Below are 16,997 nucleotides of genomic sequence, written 5' to 3'. Positions count from 1 at the left end.
GCGGTATTCATATTTGTTGTGACTTGCAGGGACTAGGAAGAAGTGAGAATGTGGAGCAAGGAAGAATAAACTTAATCATGGGGAATAGGAAAGTTACACCTGTCACCAAGATTGGAGTTTATACTTTATCGCTAAGTAGTGGGTTAAATTTAGATTTGAATAAATGTTGTTATTCGCCAGAAATGGCAAGAAATATTATTTCCTTTCATGCATTGTACAAACAAGGTTTCACCTTTTCGTTTGATAATGAAGTTGGTTCGATTAATGCTTTCTTTAATAATGTTCTTTATTTTAAAGCATTACCTTGTGATGGTGTGTATGAAGCTGTATCTATTGTAGATAACTTAGGAAATAATGTTTTGTGTATTGATTCTACTAATAATAATAACTTGGATAAAGCATCATTATGGCATTGTCGTCTTGGACATATAAGCAAGAAACGCATAGGCCAACTCCAAAAGGATGGAGTCTTGGAGTCGTTTGACCTAAAGTCAAATGATAGTTGCGAATCATGCTTACTTGGAAAAATAACAAAGTCACCCTTCACAGGCTCGTGTGAAAGGGGTGAAGGTTTGTTGGACCTTATACACACGGATGTGTGTGGACCATTCAAACATGCCACTAGGGATGCTAATCGTTATTATTTGACTTTTACCGATGATTACAGTAGATATGGATATGTCTACTTAATCAAGCATAAGTCAGAGACTTTCGAGAAGTTTAAGGAATTTAAACAGGAAGTCGAGAATCAATTGGGCAGGAACATTAAGATGCTTCGATCCGATCGAGGTGGTGAGTATCTTAGTTCAGAGTTCCTCGACTATCTAAAGGAATGTGGGATTGTCTCACAATTGACACCTCCCAGGACACCGCAGTTGAATGGTGTGGCTGAGAGGCGTAATCGAACCTTGTTGGACATGGTTCGTTCCATGATGAGTCGAGCTTCGCTACCAATCTCATTCTGGGGGTATGCCTTAGAGACTGCCGCCCATATCCTCAATCTAGTCCCTACAAAGAAAGTTGCCAAAACTCCTCACGAGATGTGGACTGGTAAAGTACCTAAACTAGACCACATCAAGATTTGGGGATGCGAGGCTTTCGTGAGACGCGAGACTCATGATAAGCTCGAACCCCGAAGCGAGAGGTGTATTTTCATCGGCTACCCACAGCATTCCTTTGGTTACCTCTTCTACAGACCTAGTGACAATGTGGTCTTTGTAGCAAGAAGAGGAGTCTTTCGAGAAAGAGAGTTTATAAGCCAAGGAGACAGTGGGAGGCAAGTTGATCTTGAAGAAATTCAAGAGTCAAGTGGTGAAGGAACTTCAAACTCTAGCCCTCAACTTGAGGAGGAAACTCCTGTTGAGCCAATTGACGAATCTGTACCTCTGAGGCGTTCCACGAGAGTTAGGAGTGCACCTGAGCATTACTATGGATTCTATATTACTGCAGAAGGTGAGACACTTATTAGTGATGAGACACTAGTAAGTCAAGATGACCCTAACAACTACGAGGAAGCCATGGCGGGCCCCGAGTCTGCCAAATGGAAAGAGGCTATGGATAGCGAGATACAATCCATGTATGACAATCAAGTTTGGAACTTGGTTGAGAATGTACCAGGTCGAAAGACTGTAGGGTGCAAATGGGTTTTCAAGAAGAAGACCGACATGGATGGTAAAGTACACACTTATAAGGCTAGACTGGTTGCAAAGGGCTTCTCTCAAATTCCTGGAGTGGACTATGATGAGACCTTTTCTCCGGTAGCCAAGATTAAGTCTATTCGGGTTCTGTTAGCCATAGCCGCATTTCATGACTATGAAATTTGGCAAATGGATGTCAAAACCGCTTTCCTTAATGGAAAGTTGGCTGAAGATGTTTACATGAATCAGCCAGAGGGTTTTGTCAGTAACGAGTACCCTAATAGAGTGTGTAAGCTTGAGAAATCCATTTATAGATTAAAGCAAGCACCTCGCAGATGGAATCTTTGCTTTGATGAAAAGGTCAAGGAATTTGGCTTTTCTAGGAGTGAAGATGAATCTTGTGTATATGTCAAGGCTAGTGGGAGTATAGTTAGCTTTTTGGTATTGTATGTGGATGACATACTACTCATAGGAAACGACATTCCAACCCTGCAGGAAGTAAAGTCCTGGCTTGGAAAGTGTTTCGCTATGAAGGACCTTGGTGAAGCTGCCTATATTTTGGGGATAAGAATCTTGAGAGATCGGAGTAAAAGACTAATTGGACTTAGTCAAAGTACCTACTTGGAGAAGGTTCTGAAGAGATTCAGAATGCAAGACTCCAAGAAAGGAGAGTTACCCATCCAGAGTAGCGCCAAGTTGAGTAAGACACAAAGCCCTAGCACTGAGGCTGAGATAGCAGAAATGAGTCGAATACCTTATGCTTCGGCTGTAGGTTCGATCATGTATGCTATGACGTGTACTCGACCTGATGTAGCCTTTGCCTTGAGCATGGTTAGCAGGTTTCAGGGGAACCCTGGCAAGGCACACTGGATTGCGGTAAAGAATATTCTCAAGTACCTACGAAGGACTAAGGACTGGGTCCTTACCCTCGGTGGGAGTGATGACTTGAGAGTTGTAGGGTATAGTGATGCTAGCTTCCAGACTGATAGGGATAACTTCCGCTCTCAGTCGGGCTGGGTCTTTACCCTAAATGGAGGAGCAATTTCTTGGAAGAGTTCCAAGCAAGAGACAGTGGCAGATTCTACTTGTGAATCAGAGTATATTGCAGCTAGCGAAGCGGCAAAGGAGGCGTTATGGCTGAGGAACTTCATTGGAGACCTTGGAGTTGTACCAGCTATTAAAGAGCCGATGGAAATTTTCTGTGATAGTGAAAGTGCTGTTGCCTTAGCCAAGGAACCAAGGGATCACGGGAGATCCAGACACATCGACAGAAAATACCATTTCATCAGACATCGGATCGAAGAAGGACTCCTCGTGGCAAAGAGGGTATCATCAGATGAGAATCCGGTAGATCCCCTCACGAAGGGACTGACTCGGATTAAGCATCTCCAGCATGCTCGGAGCATAGGGCTGAAGGATGATATTAGATTTAGTAGTTAGATAATCTCGAAATTTGTAAAGTGTAATTGACATTTGATGATGAATAAAAGTGTTTTATTTATGAGTAAAGTGTTGCTATCTCTTGTCGATCGTTTACTATATTTCTTTTGCATGTTTTGACTTCCAGAATAATTTTGTTTGGTATAACATATTATTCAAACCTCCACAGTCGGTCATATGTCGGAAGTAGGTATGAATCAAGACTGTCATGTTTGGTTGTAGAGGTCTGGGACAAGGCTACAACAATCATGAGTGCTCATAAGTTCTGAGCATTGGACTCAACCCACGCTCACTGGAATCACTTCATGGAATTCTATCTCGAGTGATCGTGAGACGGTAATATCATATAAGTCTTTAAACCTAGAGATATGATTTGTTACTTACGAGTTGGTTATGCATTGATTGTACGAAAAACGCATTGGTAACTCGATGTTATAAAATCGTGCTCTTGTGTGTAATTCAATGAGTAGTAGAACAAACATATGAGTCGAAGTTTATCTGTTCCTTCTTGGATTAGAAGCTGATATCTGGGCCCCTCGATGATTTTGTTTTGACCTATGTACCGGGCCCGGTCAGAACTAAATTGATGTGTTCAATAAAGTTCTTTGTCAAACAAATCGGAAATCGAGAAACAAATGTTGGACAATAAGTAAGACATTGTTCCATGTATTTGTCCGACTGATATCTAGAACAGAGGATTATATGATCACTTATCTTAAATGGCGTACCATCATCTTCTCAAGTTTCGAGAAACCTTGTAAAGAGCTACGATTGCCGATCGGTTCCTGAAGTCATACTTGCAGTAATAGTTACTAGACTTATCCAAGTGGGAGACTGTTGGATAAGGTGTCTAAGTCCATAACTATTTCTGGTATGTACTTGACCCGACCCGACATGGTCCATTTGGGTTGCATGGCACCATGCAATTGGATAGACTAAATGAGAGAAATAACACTTGGAGATTATTAATATATTATAAGTTCTAATATATTAATAATATTATTTGATTAGTTTGATCAAGAATTAATTTAGAATTAATTAAGTGATCAAAAGATAACTAATTAAATATATGGGTTGATTAAGTAAATCATCCATATCTTGTATAGTGGGCTAAAAGGCTCCATGGATCATCAAGTTGGGTTCCACCCATAGGATGCTCCATGGATGCTCCATGGGAGTTACAAACCCATGGGTCATGGAAATGAAGAGTCATGACACATTAGGGTTTAACCCTAGGTGTGTCAACACTATATAAGCAATATGATCTCCTCCCAAATCGGCTACACACTAAGTAATAGAGGGCTTGGCCGATTTTTGTGAAGTGTGTATTCTCTCATAAGTTCTTCCAAGAGCATTTGGTGTTGTGTGAAGCATTTGAGGCATCACACTTGGGGTGCTAGGCTCACAAGGTTTCAAGGAACACAAGCAACAACAAGGTAAGTTATTCTATCTATACTTTATGTTAAAATTGTTCCCCATGTATGCTAGATAGGAATATAACCTTGGAATTCAACTTTGCATGACAAATTAGACAAACATAGATCCAAGGTTATTAGGGTTGCATGTACACTTAGGAAGTGTTAGAATGCTCAAAACCCATCATGATTTTGTTTGTATTTTTCACCCTATTCAAATTTATATTGTATTGTAAACAATCATAGTTTTACAAAATATCTACATATACGTAATGTCGATTGAAAATTCAAACCAATGTGTTGTTGTAGTTTGAAGTAATCATTATATCATTATAAACTCATAGAAAAAATATCTATCTTTATAAATTAATCAATTTTTTATTATTAGTCAATTACTATCTTATGATTTATTTATAGTTTTTTTTCCTTTTTTACACGTGATGTCCACGGATTATATCCTACTATATATATATATATATATATATATATATATATATATATATATATATATATATATATATATATATATGGTTAGGTTCATGTAAGACGGCCTAATTTTGTAAGACCGTGAGACGCTTTTTTTTTTAATTTTTTTTTAGTTAATTCAAGTTTCTGAAAATAATATTTTAAAAAACAAGTTTTTGATTTCTGATCAACACAAGGTATATATCTAGAATATTAAAAATAGTATAATAAATATTTACATTTATAACTTCACATATTCTTTGTTCATATTCTGGGTTTCGTTGAGGTAGTCAAAGAAGTATTCCCGGCAGTAGAACATAGGCGATATGCTAGGCATATATATGCCAATTTTAGAAAGAAGTTTAGTGGAGCCAAGTTTGAAAATTTAGTTTGGAGAGCAATCAAGGCAACAACAAAATTACATTTTAACATAGCCATGAAAAAGATTGAAAAGTTGAATCCTATAGTCGTTAAGCATCTTATGGATAGAGATCCAAATACTTGGTTTCTAGCTTTTTTTAGAGTTCATAATTCATCTTGTAAATCTTTGGAGAATGGCTTTTCAGAGAGCTTTAATAGTGTGATTTTGGATGTTAGGAAGAAACTTATTATCAACATGCTAGAGGACTTTCTTATATATGTGATGCAAAGGATGGTTAGTATGAAACTAATAGGTCTAGGATGAAATCATTATTCTATTTGTCCAAACATCATAACAAGATTGAATATTCTTCAAAATGACCAAAGGTTTGCACACTTATTTATTCATACATACCTTACCTATCTCAATTCTAAATATTTACATTACATTATGTAGGCTGTGACATCCCCAAAATCACAGCCAGAAAAGACCGATTTTGTTTATGCTTTATAAAAATCAGAGTACTTCATTTTATAAAAAGGTTGCGGAATTTGTTCCCAGAAAAACACGATAAATACGTTATTAAAACATTTTCGAAGAAACGTATTTTTATTCATCTTAAAATGTTTGGGATGTCATCGTTAATACAGAAACATAAGCATAAACAGAACTTACAATTATTTACACTAGTGATCTACATCTCTTTAAATCTCTCAGTGTAATGTCACTTCACTTCGTCACCTATGATATACATAAACTGAGTGGGTCAGGTTGGGAAACCTGGTGAGTACATAGGGTTTTCAACCCACAATAATATAATTATTATGTTCAATCAAACAATCAAGCCAATTACCCATCCCCGTTATCTTCTTTACTCTTAAGGATTTAACCTAAGAGTCGTCTATCCTGCATTCGTTTATTCCGGAATCCCTTACTCCCAGGGTTATAGGACTGGCACTAAATCCATAGCTGCCAATGTTCGTTCGTAAAGCACTAATTCCATAGCTGCTATATCTTACTCATCGGGTACTAAATCCATAGCTACCAGTGCTCAACAGGTACTAAGTCCATAGCTACCAATTCCTACAGGTACTAAATCCATAGCTACCGGTGTCTAACTAATAGGTACTAAGTCCATAGCTACCAACTCCTAACAGGTACTAAATCCATAGCTACCAACGTCTGACAGGTACTAAGTCCATAGCTACCGGTGTTTGTCCCATAGGCACTAAGTCTATAGCTGCCAATGTATACTCACGTCATCTTCTATCTCTCATCATTCATCTACCCATCATCATACCCAACATATTCGTATATATAAAATACGTATACAGTTTAAATCCTTTAAAACATGTATAAAACGTTCATCCAGCATAGACAACAAGTATTCAGATAATATGCACACATTGCACGTAGTTTATATAAAATACTTCATATCTATGTGTAAGATGAAAGGGACTATGCACTCACTTGATAGGTGGTGACTCAACACTCGGACAGCGCTTCGATACTCTCAAAACAATTTCCTTCGATAAAACCTAGTATCAACACCACTAGGGTTTAGTCTAACGATAACCGCGACTAATTAATAGTATAGCTATTATTATTATATAAGCGTTAAATAACACTTAATATAACTCATAATAATAGCCCAAACAATTATTTTAAGGTCCTAATAATGTTACTGTAATTAATTAGAAGCTATATTAAAACTAGCGTAGGCGTATCTCACTTACAGCGGGTTTTTCGCAAAACCGGGCTTCGCTGGAGCAGTGTTTCCCGAGCCGAAAGGTTCTTTTCTCGGATCCGTCAGGTGCTCCGGGGCTTCCGCCTCGTGCTAGGGAGTTACCCTAGGCTTTGGGGGGTTAGGGAGGCTTAGAGAGAGAGTTTAGAGAGAGAAAGAAGAGGGTTGAGGTGTGAGAATGAATGGAACCCGACACCTCTATTTATAGGGGTGCTGAGTAGGGGGGACCTACTCGCCGAGTTGGTCCATGTGGTGGCCTTCTGGTGGTGCCACGTGTCCAATTCTGGTGGTGCCACGTCACCCATATCGCGTATCAGCCTTTAAACTTAGAAAAATCATAACTTTCGCATATGAGCTCCGTTTTCGACGTTCTTTATATCCACGCGTAGGTAAAATCAAGATCTACAACTTTCATTTAGACTCCGTCGGCTAATTCTCGACCAATCTCAAATTTAACAGTAGGAGGCGTTTAGAGTGTTAAATGACCGCGAAGATATCATAACTCCTTCATACGGACTCCATTTTCGTCTGTCTTTTTACCATTGAGTTCCTATTAATGAGACCTTCAACTCTCATTTAGGTCGCGTAATCCAAAAACCACTCGAACTAAAATTCGAGTTTCGGGTTGTATACTGCTAAGCCGAATCTTAGAAAAATCATAACTTCCTCATACGAAGTCAGATTTGGGCGTTCTTTTTATCGACGCTCTTAGTTTAACATATTCTATGAATTTCATTTATATCACTAAGGCTAAAAAGTCCTCCATCGTAAATTCACTATTTACGCTTCCCGGTGCCGTGCCGGTTCCGTCGCGAAACTTCGACGGGCCATAACTTCTTTGTTATAACTCGGATTTCGGTGTTCTTTATATGTACGGAAACCTTGTGAAATATTCTACAACTTGGTTAAGATTATTTATTCTAAATAATCTTTTGTTGAAAAGTCATTTTCGACCCCTATTGCCTCTAAATTGACTAGCCCGGATCTACGGGCGTTACATAGGCATTGGTAGGTTGTGTCTTGTGGGGGTATGAAGTCTGAAGAAAAGGAAAATGGATAAGTCGTACATTGTTGATGTCGCAAAAAAGGAATGCGATTGTAGGTTATGGCAACTAAATGGGTATGGTTGTGTTCATTTATGTAACACACCGACTCCTAGGTATAAGTTTTAAAGCATTTTGTACATGTTTATGGACTTACTCAACGAGTTGGTTGCTCCAACTCGTCGTGTAGAGGTGAGTTAGCCCGCGTGGATTATCGGAACTACTCGACGAGTCGGAGGACCCAGACTCAATGAGTAGGAGCTGGAAGATGAAACCCTAATTTTTAGGGTTTGCACCCTATTTAAAGGACCTTAAGTCCTTACCTCTATTCCATTACCACCTCTTGATGGCCACAAGAAACCCTAATCAATCTATATCTTGTTCTTAAGTGTTTGTGAGATTTAAAGAGTGATTTGGTGCATTTTGTGAAGAAGGTTTGGAGCTTAAGGAACTTGTGGAAAATAAGAGCTTGCGAATCTGACTCTATCTCATCTTGGCATCATTTGGAAGGTAACAAGTCGTTACCTTGACTTATCCCTAGCTAGATCTCTCCATGCTTGAGTTCAGGGCCATTTGATATTTGGATTCGTGTATGTAATTACATTATGTATGATCTTATTATATTACTGTGTACGAGGTACTTTAGTCATTACAAATGTTTAAACAAGTAGGGGTAGTTTAGTCATTTGAGATACTTAAGGCATGTTAATGTTAGTTTAGGGGTGCTTTAGTCATTCGAAGCAGTTAATCTAATAGGTGTATATTATTTCAAGTAATTACTAAATTAGGGGTATTTTAGTCAATCAAATAAGTTATCATTATAGGTATTATTGTCATTATTTTTTAAGTGACTTAACCCATTAGGGTTATTTTAGTCACTATTTTTTATGTGACTTAACCCATTAGGGGTATTTTAGTCATTATTTTTTATGTGGCTTAACTTATTAGGGGTATTTCAGTCATTCTTGTTTTATGTGGCTTAACCCAACAGGAGTATTTCAGTTATTATTTTTTATGTGACTTAACCCTTTAGAGGTATTTTAGTTGTTATTTTTTATGTGACTTAACCCATTAGAGGTAATTCAGTCATTATTTTTTTTATGTGACTTAACCCATTAGGGGTATTTTAGGTCTTCCATGCAATTATCCAAATGGGCAACCACAAAAACAACAAAAAAGAAATTTTCCATTGTTTTCCATTTTTAGGTTATAGACAACAACAAATTTGGGTGTTACATGCCTCGTGTATTAGATTCTTCTGTTTTTGTCCCATGTCCCTAACAGAAAAATTGGGGTTCATTTTTAGTTTGTTTAAAAAGATTGACTTTGTCATGTGGTCCCAGGAAGAGAATCAACAAAAAAATATGGTATTAATTAATCACACATGCAGATTCTGAGCAATAACAAGATTATTTTAAGTTAACTAACATCTCATCCATGGATTTTTGTTACATATTTACATCTATTACACAAGTTAAAACAGGATTTGTACATGCATCTTACTACATACAACCACCAAATATTACATGATTTGTACATATGATTACCATAAAAAATTGATCATCACAACAACATGATCACAAAAACACTAACCACGACCACCAAATACTACCACCATAAACAAAAACACAAGGAACAAAATGCCTTACTAATAAGGACATTAAACCATATGCACATCAAAACAAAATACAAACCCATGATAGAAATGTTGTAACATAAAGTTCTTTAGTCATTTTAAGAACTCGTGGCTTAACACCCTAACAACCCATTTGACTTTGTTGCACTTGTTTTTACCCAAGATGATGCTGGCATATGATGCTTGTAGTGAACACAAATGCTTCTTCAAATCAGCAACCATGTTAGACAGACCGAGCTGCTCTGCCCTAACATCATCAACTTCATGGTTTAGGGCATCCAAGTCTCTATTGATGTTGTGTCGTAGTTCACGAAGGTTGTTTGGAATCTCTTCACAAGTGAAACCTCTAACTGTGTCTGGAGCGGATTGATCGCCATGTCTTCATTGGAGACATTTTCATCCATGTGTCGACTATAGTTGGGTGACCAACTATGATTTGGAGATAATCGTGATGACATGGTTTTGGCAATTGGTATTGAAGTTAAGGGTGCAGTTGGGGTAACCACGTTTCGAATTGTGCCATTTTAGGTTACAATCTTTAACTTTTATACGAAGGTGGGGGAACAGTGCAACCGTGGCCTCTACATTTCACATTCCAAAATGACGTCGTTTTGGGTCATTGGATGTAAGTACAATTTGGCCACGTCATCGATGATGTGTCAAATTGGGACGATGTGGCTTGGTTACCGGGTATAATAAGTAATAGGAACTAAATTGTTAAGTTGCAACACACTTTGTTCCCTTATAAAGCCGCTTAAAAAGGTAAGTGACTAAAAGGGTAAACCCTAGAAATTTCATAGGTCGTATGTGTCATTTTCCCTTAGTATTATAAAAGGTATTAAATTTTTGTTTTTTTTGTTAAACCTAACGTTTTTGTATTATTTTTTCATAGCGTGGGCATTCGCCTACAATTCGTATTTCATATTCTATATAGGTAAATCTTTGTTTATTGATGTTGAAAACTCTTTATGGTTAAATAAGTCATGTTTTGTTTGGTTCAAATTGTTTGAATTATTACTTAGTTTATGTTGGCCACATAGACTTTGTAAATTATAATATATATGGAAAATGTTAATGTAGCATTATGAACATTGTTTTTGGTATGGTTTGACCATTTATATCTTTTTTTGTGCAATGTGTCATCTAGCTTATATTGTACATGTCAGTTAAGTCACTTTCGTTAGTTTTTAACAGATCATCTGTTAACCAACTATTATAAATTACATGAATGGTCCATATGATTTCAATTTCTTTTGTGCTTGGTCCCTCACCAACACCATCACCATTTCTAGCCACCATATATGTCGTCCTCTCCGACATAACTGGTTGAATCATCATCATCTTCTTCTCTGCCAACAAATCTAATACTAACCCTCCTCACAATATCCATTCTACCCCAAACAAAATCTTATTTTCCCAAAATCTGAAACCCACTCCGTCATCACGACCCCATATTCGTTCACTGGTCGCTGCCCTGACATCACCTCCAAAACCACCACCCAAAATTGTAAACATTTGTTTTCACAGTCGGAATCACAGAATAAGCATACTCCGCTGTTAAGTGCATTTTATGCACTATTGAAGCATGTTTAATTCATTCTTTTGCATTTCAATTTAGTAATAATCCATGCAATTTACTTGTTTTGGGGACAAAAACTTGGCACACTTTATATCCACATTTTATGCCATTTCAGGTGGTTCTGGAGGTTGGAGATGAATCGGGATGGCGAAAAAGGACCGGAAGAAAGATGCGGAATTTTTTGAGAAGAATTGCAGAAAACAAGAATTTGTCACAGAAGAGTTGACAAGGGTCGTGTAAATTTTCCTTAATAACTTTCATTGTTAACTTAAAAAATAATGTATTACGTGCTTATTTTTATGTATTTGTTGGTATAAATTAAGGTGATCAACGTCTCGACGTTAATTTAGAACTTTAGTTCATTACTTTTTTTAAAAAATCTACTTGTTTTTTTATGTACGTGTGGGTATATATTCGAGTCTATCTACGTTTTGAGGTAATTTTTTTAATGTTTTTGTGTTTATTTTATTTACTAGGCGAATGCCCGCACGTTGCATAGGAACACCTATATAGTTGAAGTCTTTACAAATATATGATTTTTTAAATATAACAATAACGTTGTTGTTAAATTTGATATAATAATTTGTATATACTAAATGGATATAATATATTAATTATTTTGAATTATATGATAATATATACATTTATTATAACTTAATAATCTCAATCGTTTGAATGACTTCTACCCGCGAGTTACACATGAATAAAATTAAATATAATATACGATTTGATGTTATTTATAGTTGTTTTTATTGTTAATTAATTTTTTAAAATTTATTTGCTTGATTTTTAATTTCTATCATTATAATTATTTAAAACATCAAACATTGTTTTTTTATGTTAAAGCTAAGAGTATAATCATTTATATAGGGTTGTTTTTAACTATTGTTATTGTAAATTATTTTAAACTATTTAGTTGGAAACTTTTAACGATTATCAAAATATATTTAATAAATATTTTAGTTAAATTGATATTAGAATTTAGTTGTTTGCTTTTATCACTACAATTTGTATTTTTCAACTATTTACAAAATATTCTTTAGTTTTTTTAAATGAAACTGAAATTTATATTTGAGTTGACATTATAATGCGTAGAAACACCTATATAGTTGAAGTCTTTACAAATATATATTTTTTAAAATATAACACTAACGTTATTGTTAATTTTGATATAGTAATTCGTATATTAATTTGATATAATATATTAATTATTTTGAATTATATGATAATATATAAATCTATTATAATGTCATAATCTCAATCGTTTGAATGACTTGTACTCGCGAGTTACACATCAATAAAATTAAATATTATATATGGTTTAATATTATTTATAGTTGTTATTTTTAGCTAATTTTTTAAAATTTATTTGCTTAATGTTTTAATTTCTATCATTATAATTATTTAAAACATCAAACATTATTTTTTGATTTTAAAGGTAACAATATAATCATTTATATAGAGTTATTTTTAACTATTGTTATTATAAATTATTTTAAGATACTTATTTGAAAATTTTTAACGATTATATAAATATATTTAGAAAATATTTTAGTTACACTGATATTACAATTTAGTTTTTGCATTTATCACTATAATTTATCACTTTTAACTATTTAGAAAATATTATTTGGTTTTTTTAGTGGAACTGAAGTTTATATTTAAGTTGACACTGTAATGTTATATTTAAATTAACAATTTAAGTATTTTGTCCAAACTGTTCAAAAATTGTTGCTTTAAACTGATAATGGTTTATATGCAACAACATTTTAAATATAATAAATTAAATATAATATGTTAAACTAAAGACATAACTTTATAAATAGAAGTAAAGATATTATTTTAAAATTGAAATTTAGTCTATTTATGATTACATTTTAGGTTTGATATTTCTTTAACCTTATTAACCAACTTACAATTATTATTAGAAAGACACTACAATTTATCACTTTTAACTATTTATAAAATAATCTTCGGGTTGTTTAAGTTAAATAAAATTTATATTCAAGTTGAGCCTATAATGTTATATTTTAATTAATAATTTAAGTATTTCATACAAATTGTTCAAAAATTATACCTTTAAAATGATAATGGTTTACATCCAACAATATATTAAAACTAATAAATTAAGTATAATATGTTAAAAGTTAAAAAATATAATTTTATAAGTAGAATTAAAGATATTATTTTAATATTAAAATTTAGTTTATATATGAATACACTTTAGATTTGATATTTATTTAACTTAATTACCAAATTATAATTATTATTATAAAGAAATTGAAAAGTCATGGGAGTTTCAAATGAATGTGGTGAAAGGAAAAAAGAATGGGGGTTTCAAATACATGATATTCAAGAAAAAATGTTAGCTTTATAAGTGTGTATGATGTTTGCTACGTACGAGGCGGATCATATAATATGTTTTTGATTATTTGAACTATTGAATTTATATGCCAAAAACTCATTATTGGGTGATATTGCTAATGACATATGATTTTATAGGGTCACACATTTATCAAGTTTGCACATTTGGTATATTTATTATTAATATGATAATTACTAGATAATATCAATTATTGTATTTAATTAGGGAATAATTATTGTTTTGTGAAAATAATAATTAAAATAGAGTATAACTAGTCATTATATCATATGATATGATTTAATAAGTCATGTACAAAGTTTTGGATACTTTGGTTAAACATGATTAAGTTAATGAGTTAACATACCACGGTTAAATAAATTAGCTAGATAATTTTTGTCATTTTCTTAAGCATGATCGAAATCACTTTTATAAGAGAAGAGTTTGCTTATCAACCTTCTTCTTATGTCCCCCATGCTTCTAAAATGCAACCAATATTTTATGTTATTATAATGCAATTGTATGTCTTGCATATGAGTATAAAAGGATGGTTTTTGCATGAGTTTGAGGCTAGTCTTTAGTTAGTTCTTCTCTCTTCTACATGGGGACCGAAACCACCTTTCCTCCTCTCATTTCTCTCTTTTTTGAAGTTAGTTTGGTGATTTGAAACTCTCTTGAATTGTCTCCTTTAGTGCTTATTTGATTTAAGTGTCTAAAGGCTTAAAACACTTAAGAATACAAGAAGGAATTAGCATTCCAAGTGTCTTAATCTTGATGGTGGATACTTGTAGAGAAAATCATACTCTTTGATTTTTTTTCTATCTTCATCAGCACCCCAATTGCAAGTGGGTTCAAAGGTTTCAAATGTTGTCATTCTAAAACACTCTATGGTTGTTTTAAATATCAATATTACATTTATAAATGGATCCTAGATAGTTTGGTTTTATTATAAACTTGAAAATAAATCTATTATTTTTAAAAGCTGCCGTTGCGGTTTTTATGAAAACTAATTTACATTTTGTATCAAAACTTATCATGAACTTCCAAGAATATGAAAGAAAATGATAATTGTTATGAACATTTGCACGAAACTTTATGTAGTATTTCAATTGAATCTTAACGGTTTGGTTTAAGTTTGATTAGTGACATTATAGGTGTGTTAGACATGAAGCGTTTGTGAGCGTTTGAGAGTTCTATCTTCTAGCGTTTGACAAAACGCTTTGTTTTGAACAGAAAGTCTTGTATGACACTACAAACTTCTAGCGTTTAATTTAAACAAAATGCTCAAAATCCAAATGTTATCTCACATAACGTTTAACAAAACGTTACCGACTACAAACTATTTGCTACCCCTATCAGCTAGTTTTATCGAACACGTCAAATGTATAATTATAAAGCTTGTTTTATTATATATTTTGGAAATGAATGAGTTATTGGAGCTTGATATTATTTTTTAGTGCCAACTTAAGCCACTAGTTGGATTCGGTATCGATTCATGTTTAACTCGCATATTAGATGGATATAACTTGAAATCGGATATTTGTTGCTATTGATTATTTATTGTTATTATTATTGCATGCTTTCAGTAATTTAGTTTTATTACAAAAACTGAACCCCTTTTTTCATGGTTACATGTTTCAAATTTTAAGAATGTAGAAAAATACATTTTATCTTTAAGTCGTGACCTTATGGACTCAGCCATTGCTTCAATTGTACTAATTTATATTGAATATAACAATGGTTTGAGTTACATAGTTTTCATTCTTATTCTTCTTATTTATTTATTTTTTTTGGTTGGTTTGATAACCCAATAGATGTTTCACGTTAAACCAGAGATTGTTGATGGTGTTTGAATTCTGAGACCGATAATGAAATTTTTTTGTTGTGCAAGAGGTCTTGTATATGCTTTAACTAATAAATAATATCCAACGTAGGGTTGTTAGTAAGATCGCGTTATATGGTCTCCATGTGTACCACTTTAGTTTCTAATGGTGGAACACAAACAAATAGGAGTCGTCAATTCTTGGGTCCGAATACCCATTTCGAATTAGGTGGGATATGTTTTTGAATTGCTAAATGTTTTGTTGTCTTTTATAATCCTCTACAAACATGTCTTTGTTTTATGAGTATCTCGTTTAAAAAATTACATCCAAACATTTTCTTGATCTCCAAGATTTTGCGATAATGTATATATGAGAAATCATTAGAAAAGTCTCATTATTTTGGTCAAAAAAATTATTTTTTGAATAGAAAAACCCAAAAAACTAGCAAATTTCTTTATATTAGCCCATTTTGACATGTTCGGTATATCATGTGATCAAATCGTCAATTTGTTTTCAAAATAATGAGATTTTTCTATAAATTTTCTCAAAAAATTGTTTATAATTTTTAAACTTATTTTTATGTATTATCTTAGTATTTTTTTTATGTGTTTTATGTGTTCTTTTTTTTTTTATGTTTTTTATGTATTTTAAATGTATAATGTATTTTTACGTACTTGTATGTATTTTGATATATTTTTTAACATATTTAATATTAATATATATTTTTAAGCTTTTTATAAAGCTTTTTTATATATTTTAGGTATTTTGAATGTTGAAAAGACTAAAATACTCTCCATAGCTAATGGTTTTGTGTCTAACAGTCTAAGAATAATGTAATTTACTTATGATGTATGAACCAGGGTTGAAAACCTCAAACGGTTCAAAACTAATTATGGAGACTGCCCCACAATCGTGTGTACATTTTTAGCAGCTTGGGACTTGGATTTGGAATGTTGATGTTATTATGTTTGATTTCCAAAAAACTTTGTAAGCATTTTCTTGCAATATTGTTTATTATCGAAGTGTTGGTTGTACTTTGTAGGGGTAAATTTGTCATATTCACATCATAATTTCTTCTCAAGTTTTGTGAATAACAATCTCAATTTTAATTCGATTTAGATTTCATGTTGCAATATTTATGACATAGGATTGGAAGAACCGGTCACATGGGTGCCAAAGGTAAATTTCATCATTTTTTTGGTAAAGTTTCAAGTTAAAATTACCTATATGCCCTTGTATTATTTTAATCCTTACATTCTCTTAATTTAAGGGCAATGTATGGATATACAACTAGTACCAAACTACATTTCATGTTGCAATATTTATGACATATCACATTCTTTATATTTTTTTAGGAAAAAATGATAAGTGAAAAAGAACATGATTCTAACCAACCGTGTGGAAGAGGACATGAGGAAAAACATAGATACAAAATGCAAAATGATATGTATTTAGATATAAATACATGAAATAATATACCAAAATACATAAA

Source organism: Lactuca saligna, chromosome 9 (genome assembly GCF_052625555.1).
Source record: "Lactuca saligna cultivar CGN05327 chromosome 9, ASM5262555v1, whole genome shotgun sequence".
In the NCBI taxonomy this organism is placed as follows: Eukaryota; Viridiplantae; Streptophyta; class Magnoliopsida; order Asterales; family Asteraceae; genus Lactuca; species Lactuca saligna.
This window is presented reverse-complemented; position numbering follows the sequence as displayed.